The sequence below is a fragment of the Ambystoma mexicanum genome, chromosome 1q, assembly GCF_040938575.1.
Source record: "Ambystoma mexicanum isolate Mex_15411 chromosome 1q, UKY_AmexF1_1, whole genome shotgun sequence".
Taxonomy (NCBI): domain Eukaryota; kingdom Metazoa; phylum Chordata; class Amphibia; order Caudata; family Ambystomatidae; genus Ambystoma; species Ambystoma mexicanum.
The window spans coordinates 1,508,965,093-1,508,985,657 of NC_090922.1; positions in this window are offsets into that span (position 1 = coordinate 1,508,965,093).

Consider the following 20,565-nt stretch of genomic DNA (forward strand, 5'->3'; position numbering starts at 1 on the left):
ATTCAAGTAATTTTGCATTTCTGATCCTAACTCTTCCTCTGTTGGCTGAGCATCACATCTAGCTCTATCTCGGGTGTCAGTGGCATGTGCATCCTTCTGCATCATGATTTCATGCGGCGTGAGATGGTGGTCAGAACCAGGCTGGTTTCTGAGCGCATACAGTACCAGTGGAAGGCAGTGTAGCCATCCCTTCTTTAGAGTAAGCTTCAACTTGGCTATCCTTTCCTTTAACAAGCCGTTGAGCTTCTTGCATATCCCATTTCCTTGAGGATGATACGCCTAAGAAATCTTGTGCTTTATACCAAGCAACTAACTGATCTGTTCAAATACTGCATTAACAAAGTGAGGTCCATTGTCTGATCTCATGACCTCACATACTCCCCATCTGGGAAATACCTCCCTCACCAGAAATTAGGCCGCACAGGTAGAGTCTGGGTGTGTACATTGACCTGCTTCTATCTCTCTAGAGAATGGACACACCACAGCAATGTACCCGTTACATACTTGAATCATATCGACATTATCGACATGCAAGTGCTGAAAAGGTCCATTGGGCCTTGGGATGACTCCTCTAATTACATTTAGTGTATGCCCAGCATTGAACTGTTGGCAGATTATACAGTTCACTATAAAAAAATGCAACGTGCTCTGGCAGGTTCGGTAAGAACCAGTCTCCGGCAATTGTCGCTGCTAGATTCTACTTTGTCATGTGTGCTGGATAGTGTAACTGTTCCAGTGCTATCTTTAATAAGGCTATAGGCATCACCGGTTTACCAGTGCTGTTTTGGAGGGGTTTAGAGAACATCCTCACCGCTTCCAGAGGGTCTTCTCTTCCTGTGGTGCCTCCCCTTGGAGCTCCAGTAACTGGATTTTGTCCACATTACTATAACCTTCAGGTTCACTTAATCTCTCATGCACATCAGTTATTTCCACATTCATTATTATTTCATCTTTGGTCGCCACACGTTTGGCTTCTGTGTCTGCTGCTTGATTTCCATGTGAGATAAAATCTGTCTCTCTGCCCACTGGGAGTTGTAGTGCCTTAATGAGCCTGTCCAATAAGGCTGCGTTCTGCACTGGCGTGCCGTCTGCTCAGAGGTAGCCCCTCCTTTTCCAGCGTGCCCGTCCTGCGTGCACTGTTGATGTCACATAGGCAGAGTCACTGTACTCCGTCACTTCCTGCTCTGCATGATTCTCAAGTGCAACTATCAATGCCAATAATTCTGCAGCTGAATAATGAGATGGTAATCATGCACTAATGAGTACACAAATTCTCCATTTACTGCATGCTTCATCACAGCGGTGCCTGTATATCTCTGTCCATCATTTTGATCCATTCTCAAAGAACTGTCAACGAAGACGGTTTATCCTTCTGCTAATGCATTTTCTTTCACTCTGGAAATCTCATCATAAAATTCTTCATAGTTTGTGCAGTCATGGATTGGCTCTCCATCAGTGACTGGCTCTGCTATAAACATAGTTGGGTTCACTATCTTACACCAAATTATTTTAATCAATGGATTTGATATGATCACTTCATAAGCAGAAGCTCTCTGCGATGTCAATGTGCCTTTTGGTTTCTCTAGAATGGCAAATAATGCGTGCTCGATGGACAACAACATTGAGCATCCCATCACAATGGTTTTAGCCTTCTCTATGGCGAACGCTGCTGCAGCTAAACGTTGTTCGCACAGAAAGTGACCCCTCATCATCACTGGGTCTAGATTCCCACTGTAGTATGCTAGGGGCTTGTATCCTAACGTGGTTCTCTGCGTGAGTACTGCCACCATGACACTACCATTTGTGTGTGCAAACAGGTAGAATTCCTCTCCATAATTGGGAATCCCTAAAACTGGTGCAATGCAAATAGCCTTTTTTAGTTCAACAAACCCTTCTTCCATACTCTCGGTCTACTCAATTTTTTGTTTTGTCACCTGTGCTTTCTTTAGGGCTTGTAACAAGGGCTTGGTATAAGAGCTGTAGGTGAAGACCCATGCCCTGACATAATTGCATAATCCTAGAAAACTCTGCATTTTGTTTTATCGTGTGTGGCTTGGCTGTGTTTAATATGGCTTCAGCCCTTTCAGGGGTAACCCTTTTCCCCTCATGCGAGATTAGCTGGCCTATTTACAGCACTTCTTCTTGACAATATTGTAACTTCTCTTTGTCAACTTTATATCCTTTCTCAGCCTACACAGTCAATAGCTGAATAGAATCGTGTCTGCGCATTTCTTCTCTCGTGCTGCAAATTAAGATGTCGTCCACATATTGCAAAACAACACTCTCTAATGTAATATTGCTTAAGTCCATCTGCAGGACTCTGTTGAAAATCGAAGGAGACTCGCAGAATGACGTCAAATCTTGCAAGTCTTAGTGCAAGGGATTGAGACAATCAATCACCATGAAATACTTTGCCTCAAGGGGTATATTACATAGAATTGTGGACGGATTAGTGACTAGAGGGAACTCGGCCTCTACAATATCATTTATCAGCCTTAGATCTTGGATTAAACGCCAAGACCCTCGCTTTGATTTTTTGATAGGGTAAACTGCGGTGTTGCATGCCGACTCTGAAGTCACCACAATACCCTGCTCCATCATAGCGGATACTGTTTTGAAAATCCCTTTATCTGCTTCCCTAGACATGGGATACTGTTGTGTTTTTGGTAAAATTGCTCCTGGCTTCAATTTAATTTTTACTTCTCCGGCCACTTTCAACAAGCCTATGTCATAAGGGCCTGTAGTCCACACTGAGGCAGGCACCATTGCCACGTCGTCTTCAAAATATTCAGGATGTTTTTGTGCCAGCATCATTCTCTGGGGCACTTCTCTTTTGATCATTTTCACCCAATAAGTGAGATTAACCTCAACTGTTGTTTCATCTACACCTGTTTGCTCTTCAAACAGATCATCATCAGTGACGTCAGGCAATCTGTATCCTTCCTCAATGGCGATTACTGTGCACCATTGTCTGCCTTTGTCATCACAACCATCGATCAATGCCATTTTTCCTCTCACTATAGCTGTCTGTATTGCCAAGGGAAACACTTATCGCTTTTCCTCATGCATAGGTATTCTTGGTTTGAATAGAAACTCATCTGGGGTTCTCATTGGTTTTTCTGCAAGATCTGGTAGCCATGACATTAATATGCGTGCTCCATACGCTAATATATATGGTTCCAATGGAACAGCTCTCATAGCCGTTTGTCCTGCATATGCTCTAATCATTTTTCATACGTTCAAATAATGCATTCCTGGAGTGGAACATACTATGCCCTTCTCCTTGAACGCAATTGTCATGTTTACCTTCGTCATTAGGTCTCGTCCCAATATATTTACTGGGGTTTGCCTTGAATACAGCAGTCACACATTCATGTCACATTCGCCTATAGAAATTGGAAGTTCTTTTGAAAAAGGAACACGACTTGTTGCTCCTGTGATGCCCTGAGTATTTATAGCATCGCCGGACAAAGAAAACTTGCCTTCACGTATACACAAGCGTGTTGCACCTGTGTCAACTAAGAAGGAATACTCTTTATCCCCTTTAAGGACATCTACCCTTGGTTCCTCGTGAGGGTTTGGTGTCACTGATAGGATAGAACACATCAGGTTTCCCAGTGAGCCGTCCTAAACCATATATAACTTTGTCCCATGGTGAGTGAATGGACTTGATCCATCACCAGGGTTATTTCTTATTCCAGAATTCAGTGCCTGTCCTGTACTTGTTGTTTGTAACAGTTGCATCAGCAACTGTTGAAACTGTCCTTGCGGAAAATTTGTCATATTCTGAGGTTGCAAGCTTAGCTCCTGGCGCTTGCTGCTGCACCGTGTGATTTTGTGCAACTCCATTTCCACCCTGCTGTAAAAACACAGGTTGATTCGCCATCCCTACTCCTGTTCCTTGGTCATTTCGCACCATGCCTTGACTTCTGCATGTGCGTGCTAGATGCCCTGTCATCCCACACGTCCAACATATTGGCAGTGGTCTGATTATTTTCCCATTTGACATATCCTGATTGCCGTTTTGCGTGTTTTAGAAACCTCCCTGATTACCTTGAAAACCTCCCTGATTACTCTGCCATCCTCTTCCTCGAAAGCCTCTCCCTCTGGGTAAAACCTGTTATTGCCTTGATCAACCTGCCTTTGATTATTGACCTGCTGTATGTTCGATCCTTCTGTGTTAGTTATCATTGCCCCTTAAATGGCATATTTTGACAATTTCTTCTGCACTAATTTTGCCTCTTCAGCTTTTTGTGCAGCCTCTTTTTTGTGATTTTTATCTTGCAGCAGCCTGCAATAGTGTGCTCTGGTCAACTGTATTTCAGACCATGGTTTGGCCTCTATTCCTACCATTTTCTCGAGCTGCTTCTGTACCTGATCTGGCAGCCCTTGGCATAATATATGGTAAAACACGGGTATGGATTTCCTCCAAGATTCACGAGTTTCCAGCACCCAGCCGTCTTGGAAATTCTGGATGTAAAGCAAAGGATCCTTTGAATCCTTTATTTTACGTGTCATTATAGCTCCCATGTCTGAAGTGTCCAGGTATAGCAATCGTAATGCTTTCCATACCGCGGCTCTGCAATTATTAAACAGCGTTCCATCATGCGCGTTATTAACTGAATTCACGCCAGGGTAACCTGCACGTTTCCACACATCATCAGCTCTATCACCAAGTATGGTGATTAAAAGACCCTTACAATCCCTGATAACTAATGTGTTCCCTTCCCATCATCTTTTCTAACTCATGTATCTATTTTCCGGCTCCCGATGTCAACATTGGAAGCTTATTTTCCGATTTTCTCAATCCATATGTGGCCAGGCTAGGTACTGTGGCCTCGTTCCTCCCTTTTCGAGTAATGGGAACTGTAACACATGGCACTCCTTTTCCTCCCTCATCATTTTTCTATCCACTGCATCAATATTCCTGCATCGCTGTCTACCTGGCAATGTCCTTAGTCTGCTCACATATCAGACACGTATTGGTCTGATTGAAAGGCTGACCCTGATATCTTTGGTGCAGATCCACTAGAATCTGACCATCTTGTTCCTTTTCCTCTAGAGAAGTGTTTTTTGCATCTTCTCTCGTCTTCTCTTTCCTCACATTCCTCTCTTTCTGCGTGAGATATTTTCTGTGCCAAACTCGTGCAACTTCTCTCATCCTCCTCATTCCTGTTTAGCGTCCAACTATATAGGGACAGCTCTCTATTTCTGCTACTTCGCTAGGCATCCTCAGTGTCGTACAACTGAGTGCTCTCCAGTCGCTCATCCTCTCCCCTCCCTTGGGGTCTCTGTTCTAGCCCCATTTCATCATATGTTCTATCAATCATCTCTCTGATGCTTCTGGTGTCGAAGTCATCTTCCATATTTGCCCTAGACGTGCCTGGTACTAAATCATACTCAGGAAATAATTCTTCCATGTCTTCCCAGTCTACTACTGGATTAGGTTTTTTAACCTCTCTTTCCAGATATTCGAGATCTCATGCTCTCTGTCTTCACTTACGTTCTATGTCATCATTGAACTCTCTGCACTTCCTCGCTTCCTCTCTGACCCTATCTTCTTCTTGCTTCCTTGCATCTCTAAGTTCATTTGCCCTTCGTATTTCCTCATCCCTTCATCTTTTTATTCTCTCCTCTCATATTTTTTGTTCTTCTTCTTCTATTCTCCGTTGTTCCTGCCTGTCCTGATCATTAACTGTTCTCTGCTTATGATGGCGTTTCCTTTCTTGCTCTTTGCGATATAATTGCTCTCTTTTCTGTCTGTCCTTTTTTCTGATTCCTTCATCTCTCAATCCTTTTTCCTTTTCCTTCTCTTTCCTTTTTGAATCATCTAGCTTTCCCTTTGTCTCATGTCCTCAATGCCTTTAACATCGAGTTTCAATAAAATCCGACCTCCCATCCATTTATTCTGTGTGAATGCCATCTCATCAGTCCTATCCTCATCTCCTTTCCATCTCTTTCCTTCTCTACCTGTATCTAGAGATGTACTTGCTTATGCTAGGTCTCCTTTTCCATTTTCGCTTCTCTCCTTGTCCCTCCGGCCTTTGATGGTAATATCTCTCTTTCTGTCCTTGTCTGGGCTTTCGTCACTACTTTGCGTCGGTGACTCATATGACGGGTTGCTATATCCCGTGGCTGCTTTAAGCTCTCTCAACGGGTATAATCCTTCATCTTTACTAGCTTCGCATTTTGTTTCAGACGGGGCAGGTGGCGTGATGGCGTTTCACCCCCCTCTGTGCATATGTTAAGTATCCAATCTGACGGTGGATCCTCCTCCTTTTCCTCTTGGTACATCTTCCAAAGCTCTAAACTGGCTAGGCGTTTATCTAACTTTTTGTCAGTATACGTGATGTTCAAATATGTTGTCATGAGCTGCAGGACCATTTTAGATAGCGATCCTCCTTGGGGCCATAGAATAAACAATTTATTTGCGGTTCCTTTAACACATTCTGCACTATAATTCTTCATCTTAGGAGCATGTTTTGGCAACTGTTTGCACAAGTGTACTAACAGGGTAACGTCTTCCATACTCAAATCTGTTTATCCTCTCGTTATATATATAAAACACTGTATTATGCTTTATGTTTCATAGACAAGATCAACAATATGAGCGAGCACCAATCGCGCAACCTCCAATCCCGTTTTTTCACAAAAATGTAACTTTTACTTTTTTAAACAACATCCATCAATTCATGTCATACAACATTTTGTCTATTCAATCGCACAATTTTCATGCTGTTTCCCCCCAAAAAATGTCTCACCTCGTGACGTCAGAAAAAAGAAAAACACAAGACGGACATGACAGACTAGACAGACTCGGGCCGGCTACATAAATATCATGCCATCTGCTTCCTCAGATTCATTTCTGCCTCTATTATTATTCCGACATGGAATGTAAGCCCATTTCTTTCAGATCGCCTTTTTAATCGATTCTGGTTGTCTACCTCATCCTATTAATTCAGGACTTTAAATGCAGGCTTCTTCTAGCGCTATATTAAAACTATATTAAAACCTAGGTATCTGGGCGTATACTCTGGGGGTATCTGGGTGTATACTCCTCTCTCTATTTCTCGGGTATCCTACCGGTATCTCTCTCTATTCTTGGGTATCCTCCCAGTATTTCTCTCTATTTCTCGGGTATCCTACTGGTATCTCTCTTTATGCTCCGGTATCCTCCCGTTATCTCTCTCTATTCTCGGGTATCCTCCAGATATCTCTATTATTTGGCCACCCTTGAGTCAATATTTTCCCCATATATATATTATACTCTTACTTTGTCGCTATTTTTGTCCCACCTCCCTCTGTTACCTTCCCTTACTTTTTTCACTCACTGTTCGCATTTATTTCCGCTCCGGACACTCGGGATCACCGCCTTCGTTACCGCCTCTCTGTGCGGCTCGTCCGGTTAGCTGCTCGTAGAAGTGGGAAGCGATTTATGGGGGAAAACAAAGGTCCCTTCATACCTAACCTGCAGGCTTTTTTCTTAGACTAACCACTATCTATGGGGAGCCTCTCATTCTACTCAGCCGGATGGCAAAGGACTTGTGATATTGCTGAGGACCCGAAGTTACTTATGTTGACTCCAATGGGTGTCTTATCTAATCGATTCTAATTGATAAACATCCTCTGCTACCAAGTGTGCAGGATGGACCCCAGGCGGCCCATAGGACTGGGGGTTTCCAAACAGCACTTTCAGATGAGCAACAGCACCCTTGAGATGGATGGGGATGCAGATTCATACTCTTGCCCCAAATCAATAATGACAACTCAATAGTTTGGCAAAGGGAGTGCGTTCAATGACAAGTGCAAAAAACAGGGAGTTCAATGAATATCAGCAATTGCTCGATCTTCCTTCTCTCTTCACTCCAATTAATTTCAGAAAAAACACAATATTTATACCAAAAACTTGTCATCACTGACATGTAACTCTCAAAACTTAGCATGCAAACTTGATTGGTTCTAGGAAGGTAACTTTAATATAGGTATTATATCTGTATATGCTAACGGGGAAAGGGCATTGGATAAGCAACGTCAGGTGGGCAACTAAGCCCTTCCTTCAAAATGGCTACTGTAAACGTCACTAAAAGTACGACGTCTCATTGGTTCTACTAACTATAGGGCCCTAGATTAGACGGTCCATTATTACTGGGGTGGCATCAACCCCAAACATACTTTTCCACTTGCGCTTAGCAGCGTGTAGAATAGCCGTCCAGCTACAGGGAGTTTGTATGCACCCCCAGCTTCCCTCCAATTATTGCTACAATCAAACATCACTTCAGTGGTCATGTGGGATGTATTAACCCACTCCGATGTGCTACGCAGCATCACTCTGATAGTTATGGTGCAAGAAACAGCAACAATGGCGGCAAAACTCCTGTGCGTGCCAAAACCTACAAAAGCCGCGTTCTCAAACACACAAAAAGATGGAAGCACAACCTTCCACCCATGGTGCATGTGTGGTGGAATAGAAAAATGTGCCAGTGGGCTCCATGATCAGCAAACAGAGTGCAGAGAGAGAAGCAGCGCTTTGCAAGTGAAACTCCAAAATGTGCCTGTAAATTACATTTGCTTTGTTGCTAAAAATTCCAAAATGTCTATACACAACACTTCTCAACAAAATCTTGCTTGGAGCTAAACTTCATGTAATCTAATGAAGCATGGCTAATATATAAAGTCCTAAAGTGTAAAGAGTAAAACATTTCCTCAGACAAACTGGATTGTCTGTAAACTGACAGCCCCTGTCAAAATCTGTGCAGTACCCTGGGCTACCTGTGAATGGCAGCTGTCAAATGAGCTCCTGATGAAACTTCAAAGTGATCTAAACTAAAAATCTGCTGGAACAGCAAACATAAAAGGATTGTGGCTAAAAGGAATACAGATTTCAGTTGTGTTTTTGATCCCACAGACTTGAAGCTCAGAAAGTAATGTATTTATGATTGATGCAACACATGTGGTTTTTCCTGGAATTTTAAATTAGCCTGGCTGATCTGACACCCTTTGGAAGTGGACAAACAGGTTTCTCCCCGGGGGAGGGAAATCCTCTCAGCAGAAACTCACTGGTAGACATAATTGTGGGTTAGCCCAGACTTTTAACTACAGAAAGAGAATGAACAATAGCAGATCCTTCAGCCCAGGAAACGGAAGTGTGAAAGGGGTGGTAAACTGCTCCTGCAGGAAAATCCCCAAAGGAGGGGGCTACCCCTGGACTGCAGGGAGAGACAAATGGATGGACCATTTGCTGTTCCGCATGAACAATGAACAATTTTGAGAGACTCATAACTTGTGATTCAAAGTGGTGAAAAATATACAAAGGACAGATCTGTTAGTCTAATTTTTGGCTGTACGTTTCAAGAGGCGGTAGAACTGTGTGACATGTTCGGGACAGGAATGGCAATATATGTGGTTTAATGTGAAATGTGTTAAGGCTAAAATTGTGAAACTTTACACACACATCCCTATGGTAAATACACACATTTGTGGAAAGTTGCAGAAAGTTTGGAAATTGTGTTCATGGCGAAAAGGACAAAATTCTGTAGAAAGGCAAAACAAGATCCCACAGCTGCGGGATTTTGAGGAACAGCTACTACAAAAAATATGGAATCTTTGTGTGTGATTTGTGTAAAGGTGACCAATGTAGAAATGTGTATTTAGGATACAATCTGATTTTGAGACCAGCGGCTAAAGGGAGGTTTCTAAGAACTGTAAAGCAAACCATAAAATGTGACATCATCTGGCCTTGATCCAATCAGTCAGATGCAAGGCTGATATGAGGCCTTGATCCAATCCCAGTTCACAGGGTCACGCTTAGCTAAGCCAGCCCATACACCCATTTTGTGATGTCATTTGAAAGGATAAATAGAGACAGCTGACAACACATAGGGACTCACTGATTCACTTACTTTCCTGATTCCGGCGAAGCACTCTGATCCAGCATTCTACATCCAGCTTTAACATCCTTCCAGAACCAGATGCCAAGACTCTTGCAAAGCAGTAGAAAACTATTGATTTCAGCAAGGCCTTAATCCTCAAACCTATTCTTGCAACCCAGTGAAGCGCTGTGGTGTGAGAAGGCCTTCTGAACTAGTATCCTGAAACTCTCTGGCTTGCTACCACAAGGCTTGCTTGAGGAACTTGCTATCCAGCTGATTGAAATACCCACAAACAAGAAGGGCAGATCCTGTGCAAATCCGGTGAACATCCTAACTGATCTAGTCCCGCGCCTGATGTGCTGTCTTTCCTTGACAGATCCAATCCATGACCAGAACTGACGGTCCAATTTAATAACTTATTCTGTAAGTATTAAAAGGAAGAACAGTGACCCATAATATATCTGTATTGTATGATCCCAATCTAGAACACATCCCATCTTTAATTCGGAACCATAGTATTGCTAGAACTATCTTTGTGCTGACTCTGTTCTCATCTATGTTATTAAACCCTAACTTCTTATTGATTTGATTAAGAAAAGTAAATCCCAGGAAGAAGTACAGTATCCACAACAGGCGGGTTACGCTGATCACGTGACTGTAAGATCCATCTGTGGCATTTGCTTTTCATAGTCATAATCTAGTGTAATGAAACCCATCTGTCATTTTCAAAAGTGTATTTCTGTTTTCCATTCTCGCGCCTAGTCTTCAAAACCTACTCTTACTAAAACCTCTATAACTCCCTCATTTTTATGATAGACGCGAAATTTCAACTCCGACTCGTACCTAACATCCTTAGCTATCATAGAACCCAAAATCGATTCACCCGTTGTAGCAAGAATGGCGCAAGGAAAAGTTGCCACAATTTAACATTCTGAGAAAGTTTACACGTGTGAAGTGGCTTTAAATTATCTCTCACTTGGACTTTGACATTTCAAATGTTTTCTTTTGACTAAATCATTGTTTGTGATTGTGTGCAACTGTTCAAAGCGGCTCCCTTAGGAATTTGTAATAATTTAGGCATTTTTGACCACATTTGGTGTTTTTGCCCAGCCAATTCCAAAGCCATCTGACAGCTGAAAAGTCAATTCCGTTTTTCTCTTGTGTTTGAGGCAAGGTGGGAGTGATATTCTGTTTGATTTGTGCTATTCCTAAATACCTGCTCTCTCCTCACATCTATTTAAATGCCTATTGGGAGGTTGAGGGGTGCTGCAGGGGGAACCCCTAACCATAGCGCCTTCTGTTCTAAACCAAACCAAAGTATTCTTTTCTGTGTTGCATTTGTGTTTGTGTTCATTCTTGATTCATAGTGCATTAAAGATATTATTCTGTGTTCTGTCACCCATTGGTGATGGTTATTTACCTATTAAAATACATTGTGATTTAAATTCTAAATACATAAATAAATATTTACCTTTGCAAACCAGCCTGATTCCTGGTTCAGTGTGACCGGAGGGTCTCAGGAAAAGGGTGTGATATCAGTGGTATATCGTTCAGAATATTGAACTTATAGATAAAAATAAATAAGGGTTTCATTTGCGCACTACATGCTGGGCGTGACTTGGGTGTGTGCCAGATTGAAATCACTGACAGCTATGTGTCACTTATTTCTCTGTGGTTGGCCTCGAGTCTGCTTCTTGGCCTGGGAAAGTTAAGGCGTCTGTGTATGGTGAAAGTCCATGCGTAGGTGTGAAAGTTTCATCCCTTCCTGCTCGTCTGGTCACGTGATTCCGACAGCATGAAATCGTCTTTTCCTTTATGCAATTTCGTGTTTTTGATTCAAATTCTGCCAGTCGCCTGCCATCTGTGGCTTATCTTGATCTTTCTGAACAGGATACTCTGTTCTTCTTTCTCTTAATTGTATCCACTGTCAGCCTATTCCAGCCGATACGACCTTGGCTTCTTGGCATGGTTACCTTCGTCTGCGTTTCTCTCCGTCTTTAATTCTCGATTTGTTTGCTTCAAAACTCTCCTCTTGAGACCTTTAGTAACCTTTGCTTGAGTCAGCTCTTGTGCGTAGAGGAAGTATACTTATATAAAGTGCTCTTCTGAGGTAGATGTATGTATAGGTGGCGCTTGCTGCGTCGGTCTGGGTTCTTATGATGTCACCATTCGTCTTCCTTCAGTGTCCTTTTAGTTTCTTCAGGTATTGCATTCTGACAATCGTCATTTTGTCTCACTTGTCGATATGGTTTTCTCAGTGGGTACCTTACTGTCCAGGTTTTCTTAGGTGTCGGTACTTTAACAGGTGCTGTTATTCTGATAGGTACTGGGCAGAGCCCAACTGCGGCTCTCTGCTGGTTTATTTGCTCATCATACTTCACATATTCCAGCGTGAACGTTCCTGGTACTTCAAAATGGACGGTTGGAGTGTGATTTGAGCTTGGCACATCCTCTACACAGCCATTCAGACATGGATGGCAGTGAATGGTCTATGTCTCAACTGAGAGAAAACAGAGATTCTCCTGGTAGACTCTAAGGACATGCTCAACAAACTTGACCTGCAATACCAGACCTTCAATATTAAGAAGACACATATTATTGTGTCAACAGGAGGCAAAACTCTAGGGGTTTATCTTGACTCCTCCTTATCCATGACGCGCCAAGTTAGTGCCATTGCTTCATCTGCCTCTCTCATCACACAAAAATCATCAACGCAGTCAAACCTTACCTTTCAAATACAAACCTCCTCGCAATAGCCACAGCTCCAGTTGGGGTAAAACCTGACTATTGCAATGCCCTACTCCTTGGGGCAAAACTACAATGGCTACCAGTTAAGGAGCGCATTCTTTTCAAAACCATGGCCATCACTCACAAGTTTCTTTCTCGCTCTGCCCCCCAGAACTTATTAGATAAGATCAATCCTGTCACATCTGCCAGACCCATTCGATCACACCACTCTAACATGTTGTATGTCCCCACCTTCAGAAGAACTAAAACTGGAGGCTCCAGCTTCCAACATCTAGCCCCCAAACACTGGAATGGCCTGCCCAGTACACTCAGAATTGAAGCATCATACACAGTCTTCCGTAAAGCTCTCAAGTTAATTTGCAACTGTTAAAAGCATATTTACACCATTACATTGTTCCACTATAACCTAGGAACATTCTGCCTACCCATTACTTTCACATGTAAGCCTAGTGTGTGTTTTGTATCTATTACTGTACTTATTGTTGTCTGCACTGTCACTTTTCTGTAATAATCTCAAAACTAAGCAAGCTTACTGCAACAGTGCCAGAATGCCTAAGGGTCGTTTGTGCGCTTTATATGTGTGAATAAATAAAATAAGTAACTAAATGATTGATGTTGAATCAGGATTTGAACCCAAGGAATTGACTGAAATCAGAGAATACATAAAGATCAACATCGTAGCACCTGAAGGAACAAAGTTCCTGTATCCAAAGAATCACAAGAAGTACGTGGGATGATGGGTCTATTGTAACCCAAATGGACAGTGCAGTTAAATGACCTGGAGTGTGGATGAACATGTAAAATCAGCCGGGTCTCTGAAAATAGTGATAAAGATCTGAACTTCAAAGAAGCAATTCTTCAAAAGAAACTATCAAGATGTAGAAGCCGGTGAAGAGGTGGTGATGGATCGACTAGAGGGGAGAGTGTAGCGGAGTAGCCGAATGCCTCTTCAAGAAATCCCACCCCCTACTGCTGGTATGCTGGAAGCCTGAAACTGCAACATACTTGACACAGTAATCGTGACCATACCGCGACGAGTGTTTGTGAAAAGGTATCCATTAAGAAAGCCATACCAGATGTATGCAAGAAGAGATTACAATCTCTCGGAAGAGGTCCCTGAAGGAATGTGAAAACAAGAGAAAGAGAAGCTGGTGACGTCACAAGCAGTGAGAGTGACTCACTAAGAATATAAGCAGAAGATGATGTATGGACCTTACAGAAACTGATGAAATAAGGGATCGAGTAAACGTTCCTGTGCAGAAAGGAAGATGCATGTGTGTGTGTGACACACTGTAGAAAATGCAAGCTGTTCATTAAGGTGCAAGGAAGGAACACCATGAGTGCCAAGTTTATTAATTCAAGACAATTAAATGCTATAAAACTGACCAAATTGCGGTCTCCTGTCACGTGAGCTGAGGATGGAAATCGGAGTTGGGCATGCAGACCAGAACTGTGATAAGCATGTACCCATAGTCCCTTATATTCCCAGAGAAGATAACCTACTGCAAGGCCAAGTTCAAAGACAGCCTGCATGGCAGATGGCATGGACAATGAGAGATGTGGAGCTAATTGGCTGGGGAGTTGAAGTGAAGTTCACCCCCTGGCACCTGGGTCTGAGCTTACGTGCTGCTAGTGAGCTGCATGTTCCAGACATGGCACGAGCATGCCACCCAATTATAAAGGGCCATACAACGAAGGACCTTATAGTTTGAGAACCAATAGTATTCTGTGTACTAAATAAGTGCTGAGAATGACTTGCACTAGAGGCAGGCTTAAGTTGTCCACCTGAAAGTAGATACCCTATCACATTCCCAATCCCTATAGAAAGTATACTTAGATGTTCTCCTTAAGCCAATCCCGACCCTTAGTAGGTCTTTCTTATTTACCACATAGTATGACGTCACATATGACAAATCTTTAGTATATAAATGTATTTTTATGTAAAATGCTTTGAGAGAACTTGAGTGAACGTCCGTTGATGTCCGTTGCAACTTGCTATTTTAGACAATTGACATTAAACAGTTGAATGGGACTCTGCCATCTTCCTGAGATGGTTTGATTATTTGGTGTAAGAGTTATTCTGCATCCCATCCATTGCATGACATGTTACTGATTAAGGAACTTATGTTCAGTGGGACAAAGGATGTGATTTGTGTGAGACAGGAAGTCTGCTCCCAGCACATACTTCAAGGGAACCTTGCACTTTAATCAAGAGTCACAGAGGGCTCAATTAACCAGAGAAACACTTTGATCTACAACAGACAGGGAGATGGGTGAGACTTAGGAATTTGTTGTCATCCCCTTGTCTGTCCTGTTGCAGAGCACTCTGGTCCTCACCTCATGCATAACAGAATATTGTTGATGGGGATGCAGGATTGGTTCATTAAGGTGCGCTTACCCTGCACCAATCACTGGAGCCCATTTGGCTTTAAAAGAGGGCTGAACCCCTCACTCAGCAGATCATCTGAAGATGTCAAAAGGAGTAAGAAGAAGGAATCATTTAGACCCAAGCTGAAGGTACAGTCTATCTTACATCTTCTGCCAGTGAAGGAAGGCCAGGATTTCCACGAGGGCACATATAAACAGTTATGACCCTTTTCCCCCTTGGTGCTGAAACCAAATAACCTTGAAGAGTAAGATTGATTACTTTACCAACTACCCTCCTGTCAGTATCAAGAGTGCATCCCTTTCCTTTGTGAAACTGCATGTCTTCTGTGTTCCTTTACAGTGTAGGTTGTATTTTGTAGTGTGCTAGAACTGTCTGTTGTAGTAACAATAAAGTAGATGTTTCTATACAACCTTGACTGGACAGTCCCTTTTATCATTGGGTAGTAATTGTATTTTCGCTGTGTTGCAACTAACCAACGATCCATGACCTTGCAGAGTTAAGCCTGCCGCTCCGTCCATGTTTTGCCAAAATTGGACAAGGAGGTCTTATAATTCACTTGTATTCCAATCTGTTTGCATCACTTCTGGTGTAATGGAGGTGTGGGGCTGATTGATGGTTTAGAATCCGATATTCATCCCTGGACCACTGGGGCCCCGGAAGTTGATTTGTCACACATCCATTGGTATTTCTCGTCTAAACAAAAACTCTTCAGGTATTCTCAATATTTTACCTACCAACCTGGATAACCACGTTAGTAAAACAGTCACTACATACAAAAATACTTCTGGATCTAAAGGGACTCCTCATAATGCCTTCTGGTCTGTAAAGTCTAATATAAACTCTTTCACATGCATATAATGTATCCCTGGAGTGGAGCACACTATGCATTTGTCAGTAAAAGATATTGGGCCTCATTGCAAGCTTGCCGGTCGGGATACAACAATGCAGGTAATGTTGCTGGTACCGTTGTATCCAGACCGGCAAACTCTGAGTTGTGCTCGCGGGTGCCTTTCATTCCGCCAGGTCTGACCTGGCGGAATTAAAGGCACCTGCAAGCACAGCATGCCAGTAGCACAGGCACTGTTATGAACAGTACCAGTGCTACAGGCATCCCCATTCCCATTGAGCCCTATTGGGCTCAATGGGAATGGGTATCACTCGATTCCAGGAACCCGCAGAAGGGCAATTACCGGGTCCGGCGGGGCTGGAAGACCCCGGTAATGGCCCATTTGTGGGTGCCGGACTTTCTTGCAAGTATGGAGGTAGCCTTGCCATTTCTCTTAGCAATGCTACCTCCGACCTTGTAATGAGGCCCATTGTCATGTTAAATTTCCTAATCAAGTCACGCCCTAATATGTTAACTGGTGTCTGCCGAGAATACAATAATGGCATAGATACATTGGGTTCTCCTATAGAGATTGATTTGTCTGCAAAAGGAACTAAGATCATCGCCCCATAGTATCTCAACGCATTCATGGCAATGCCTGACATTTGGTATTTTCCCCTCACAGACACCAGAACGAGTTGCTCAAGTCTATAAGGAACAAAAATGTCTTGCCTCATTGACCATTAGTTCCTTTTGGGGTCCGGTGTCACTGATAGTACTGAACACATCAGGTCGCTCTGTGTGCTGTTCTATTGTGGATATAAATCAATCCCAGTACCTGTGAAAGGATTTCCTCCTACGACGGTCACACTCGCAATTCAAGGTGTGGGTGTTTGTGGGACTCCTCTGTTCGTATTCTGTTCTGGTGCCATGGCTTGTTGCGTCTGCGTTTGGGGGTTTGTATCTGTTGTGTTTGCATAGCCACTTGCTGTGGTTGCCCTTTTGACGGTTGCATTTGTAATGGAGCTTGCTGTGTTTGCTGTGTTTGCGGTGCACGTGTCTGATTCTGCATGTGATCTTCGGCACAATACTCCTGTGGTTCTCTATTGTAATGTGGAACATAGCCATTTTTCCACTTGTAGTTTGCCAATTTTGCTGCATGCCCCCTCTACTTCTAGATGTTCTGGCTCTTTGTCCCATCCTCCCACAATACCAACATCGTAGCGGCTGTCTGCAATTAAATCCTCCTCCCTCAGTGTTTTGAAATCCACCTCATCCTCCCCTAGGTCCCTTAGGTCCATTCCCTCACCCTTGTGGCCATAAATTGTACCCACTCTGATCGATAGGGTATACTACATTGCTTTGCTGCACTGGTCGTATTTCTTTTGTCGTCAAACCTTCACCACTCATCATTACTGCTTCCTCTATGGCTAATTTTGACAATTGTCTCAGCTTTCTTCTTATCCCTCTCCTGTAACTATCGACAATGATGTACAATAGTCAACTGTATTTCTGGCCATGGCTTTGCTTCTATCCCTCCTTGTTTCTTCTTCTGCTGTTGCTCTGGCTCGGGAAGTCCCTGGAATAAAATCTGGTAAAATAATGCCACCATTTTATCCCATGGTTCTCTCGCCTCAAGACGCCATACCTCTTGAATATCTTAAATAAAGGCACCCATTTTCCTAGTCATAATCACCCATCTCTGATGTATCAGGATATTGTACCCTGAGCACCGGCCGTACATCTGCTCTTCAATTATTAAATGGCACTCCATCAGGTGTCATGTTTGTGCAGTCACACCCGCATACCCTGCTTGTTTCCAAATGTCATCGGCCCACTCCCCTAGAATGGCTTTCAGCAGGCCTTTTATGTCACCTATTCCTAACGTTATTCCTGATAGTATTCTCTCTAACTCATAAATCCATTTTCCCACACCTGAAGTCACTAGGTAATTTACATTTCAAATTATCCTTGTCAATTTGTGACCATGGTATATATTGTGATCGTCCTACTCCTTTCTCTAATAACGGGAATTGTGTAAATCCTGATCCGTAATCATACCCACCTACACGTCTTCCTTTTCAGGTGGGGCTAGTCTCACCCATTTGTCTCCATCCCGGTAGTGACCATAGACTGCTTACAGAAGGCAGGGATATATCCCCTGTACTGCACGATAATACGTGTGGTCGCTAAGTGTATGGTGTTGGTTCTGGTGTTTTTTCTTTAGGGTCCTCTAAGTCTGACCATTTTACCCTTTTTCTACACTTGAGTCTTTCCAAAAACTGCAAACGCCCTCTATTCACGCTTTCTAGTTTTCTTTCCTTTCTTCACCTGACATCATTATGCCCCAACTTGTGTGTCTTTTGCCCCTTTCCACATCATCAAGATCTAGTCTGCTTAAAGACAGTGTTCTTTGTTTATCTGTTATTACATCATCTGACCTCCCACCTGTTTCCCTTGATAGAGATCTTTCGACATTCTCTTTGGTTTTATACCCATCTTTATCCCTTATTTGTCCATATAAATCCCCTATCCGTTTCCCTATAACTTCTACTTCATGCTCGTCAGCCCATGTTTATATTCCCAGTATCCCTTATGGATACTTGCGGGGCTGTTGTGACTCTCTCTCTTCGTCCTCTTGTTCTCATGCTTCAATCGGCACCATGCTTTTATTGAATATTTTGTCATCTCTTAGTGCCCTACTTCTGCTTATTTCTTATTCCCTTCTCCTCATCTCTCTCATCCTTTCTTCCTCTTGCCTTCTTTGCAACCTATGTACTTTCAATCTCTGTGGTTCTATCTCCGCTTGTTTCTTCTCTTCTAGTCTCTCCTTTGGTTTCCTTGCCTCGTACCTTCTTCATTCTTCCTTTTGCTTCCTCTCTTTTTCATTCTCTTCCTTGTATGCTTTCTCTTGTTCTCTTTCTTTCTTTTCCCGCTCTTCTCTTTCTTTTCTTTCTCTAACCCACATCAATGCCCTTGCCATCTAGTTTGCGAAATATCGTTCCCCCTATCCATTCATTCTGTACTATCGTCACTCCCTTAGCCTTGTCCTTCACTTCTCTTTGTCTCTTTGCTTCTTCCTCTATCTCATTCTGTCGGTCCTTTCTCTCATCACGCTGTTTACTTTCATCACGTGTTGACATATATTTGCATTCTCTGCTTTTGTTTTCTTCTAAATTGTCCTTTCTGTTATAAGTGGGGGCCTCATATGTTGGATTAACAAACTCTGTTGCTGCTTACAATTCCTTTAAAGGATAATATCGCTGGTTCTCAGTGTCTGCGCTCTTGTTTTCAGAAGGTGAAAGAGGAGCCGAAGGCGTTACATCCCCCCTTTATGCTGATTAAGCATCACCCCTTCTCAGGACGATCTTATTTCTCACTCTGGTACATCTTTTTAAAGAAGGTCCTTCTGCATCCCATCAAGCTCTCTGGCATTTGGTGACTCTGGCACTGGCACAAGAACAAAAGAACGGATGCCCAGATGCGATTCATAGTCATCTTTAATACAAGTTCATAGGATAGGACACTGGAAAGGCACACACAGCTCTGCAATCAATTTGCTTATATAGGCCTTTTTCAATGATGCAATACTGTCATGCAAATTCAGGATACATATCTGATTGGTCCTCAGAAAAAAACCCTTGTTATCTTTGATTGGGTGGCTCACCTGTCACTCATAAAGCCCACATGAGCTCATTATTGGCAACCACTTGCTGACTGACACATAGACTAATAACGGTAGACAAAAAACTCCACACTTTAGAAACTGCGCCACATTGTGTTTTGGGTGAAAGTTATAAGCATTTAAAAGTTGCCCTTATTTGATAACACGTGTTTCGACACACAGGTGTCTTTTTCAAATCCGGGCTAATTAGTGCTATCATCCATGTCAAAATTTTCAATTCAAGATGGCAACTTTAAACGTCATGGGATGAATCCCCCTCGATCTCAAAAAATGTCTCCTGCCATCTGGACCCGATGGCAGGAGACATTGAAGTAAGAAACAAAAATGCATTAAAGTCAGAATGAAGGGAATGAAATCAAAACACACAATAATGCCAATAATAACCAAAATGCAGCATGTCCCAAAAAAAGATAAATAAATCAAATGAGAATCCAAATTAATCCAAATGAAAATGTGTCCAAAGTAACCATCCAACAAAGCAAATCCAAAGGGAAAGAAAAGCGTAATATCCATTCCTCCATGGTGAAAAAAAAAGATGAACGAGAAAAATCCACTATAAAACTATGTACCAATAGCAAATCCAGGGTCCATGAGCCCAACGACATAAATGAAACCTACAATGAAACCTACCTAATTACTTACTATATACAAAAATGTGGGGCATAGTCCATGCGCCCCAAATGAAAGAAAAAATAAATGAAACTTAGCACTAATGAAATATATACAATGGCGGCGGGCAAGTCCAATGGCACACTTGTTGATGTCATGGGCCAGGGCATGTTCGAACTCCTGTTCAATGTCTTGGAGGCGGGCCTGGTCTCTGGCCCCGAGGTCTCGCAGGGATAACGCCATGTCCACCTCCAACTCCCTGCGAATTCCCTAGAGGCACTCAGCCCGCCTCAGCGCCCTGCGCATGGAGTTCTCCGCCCTGACCACTGTGAGCCGTGCCTCCTCCACCCGCCGCTGCTCCGCACCTATCTGCTGGCCCAACCGCTGCTACACGGAAGACACTCCCATTCCAGGGTCCTCCTGCCCTCCGGCCGATGCC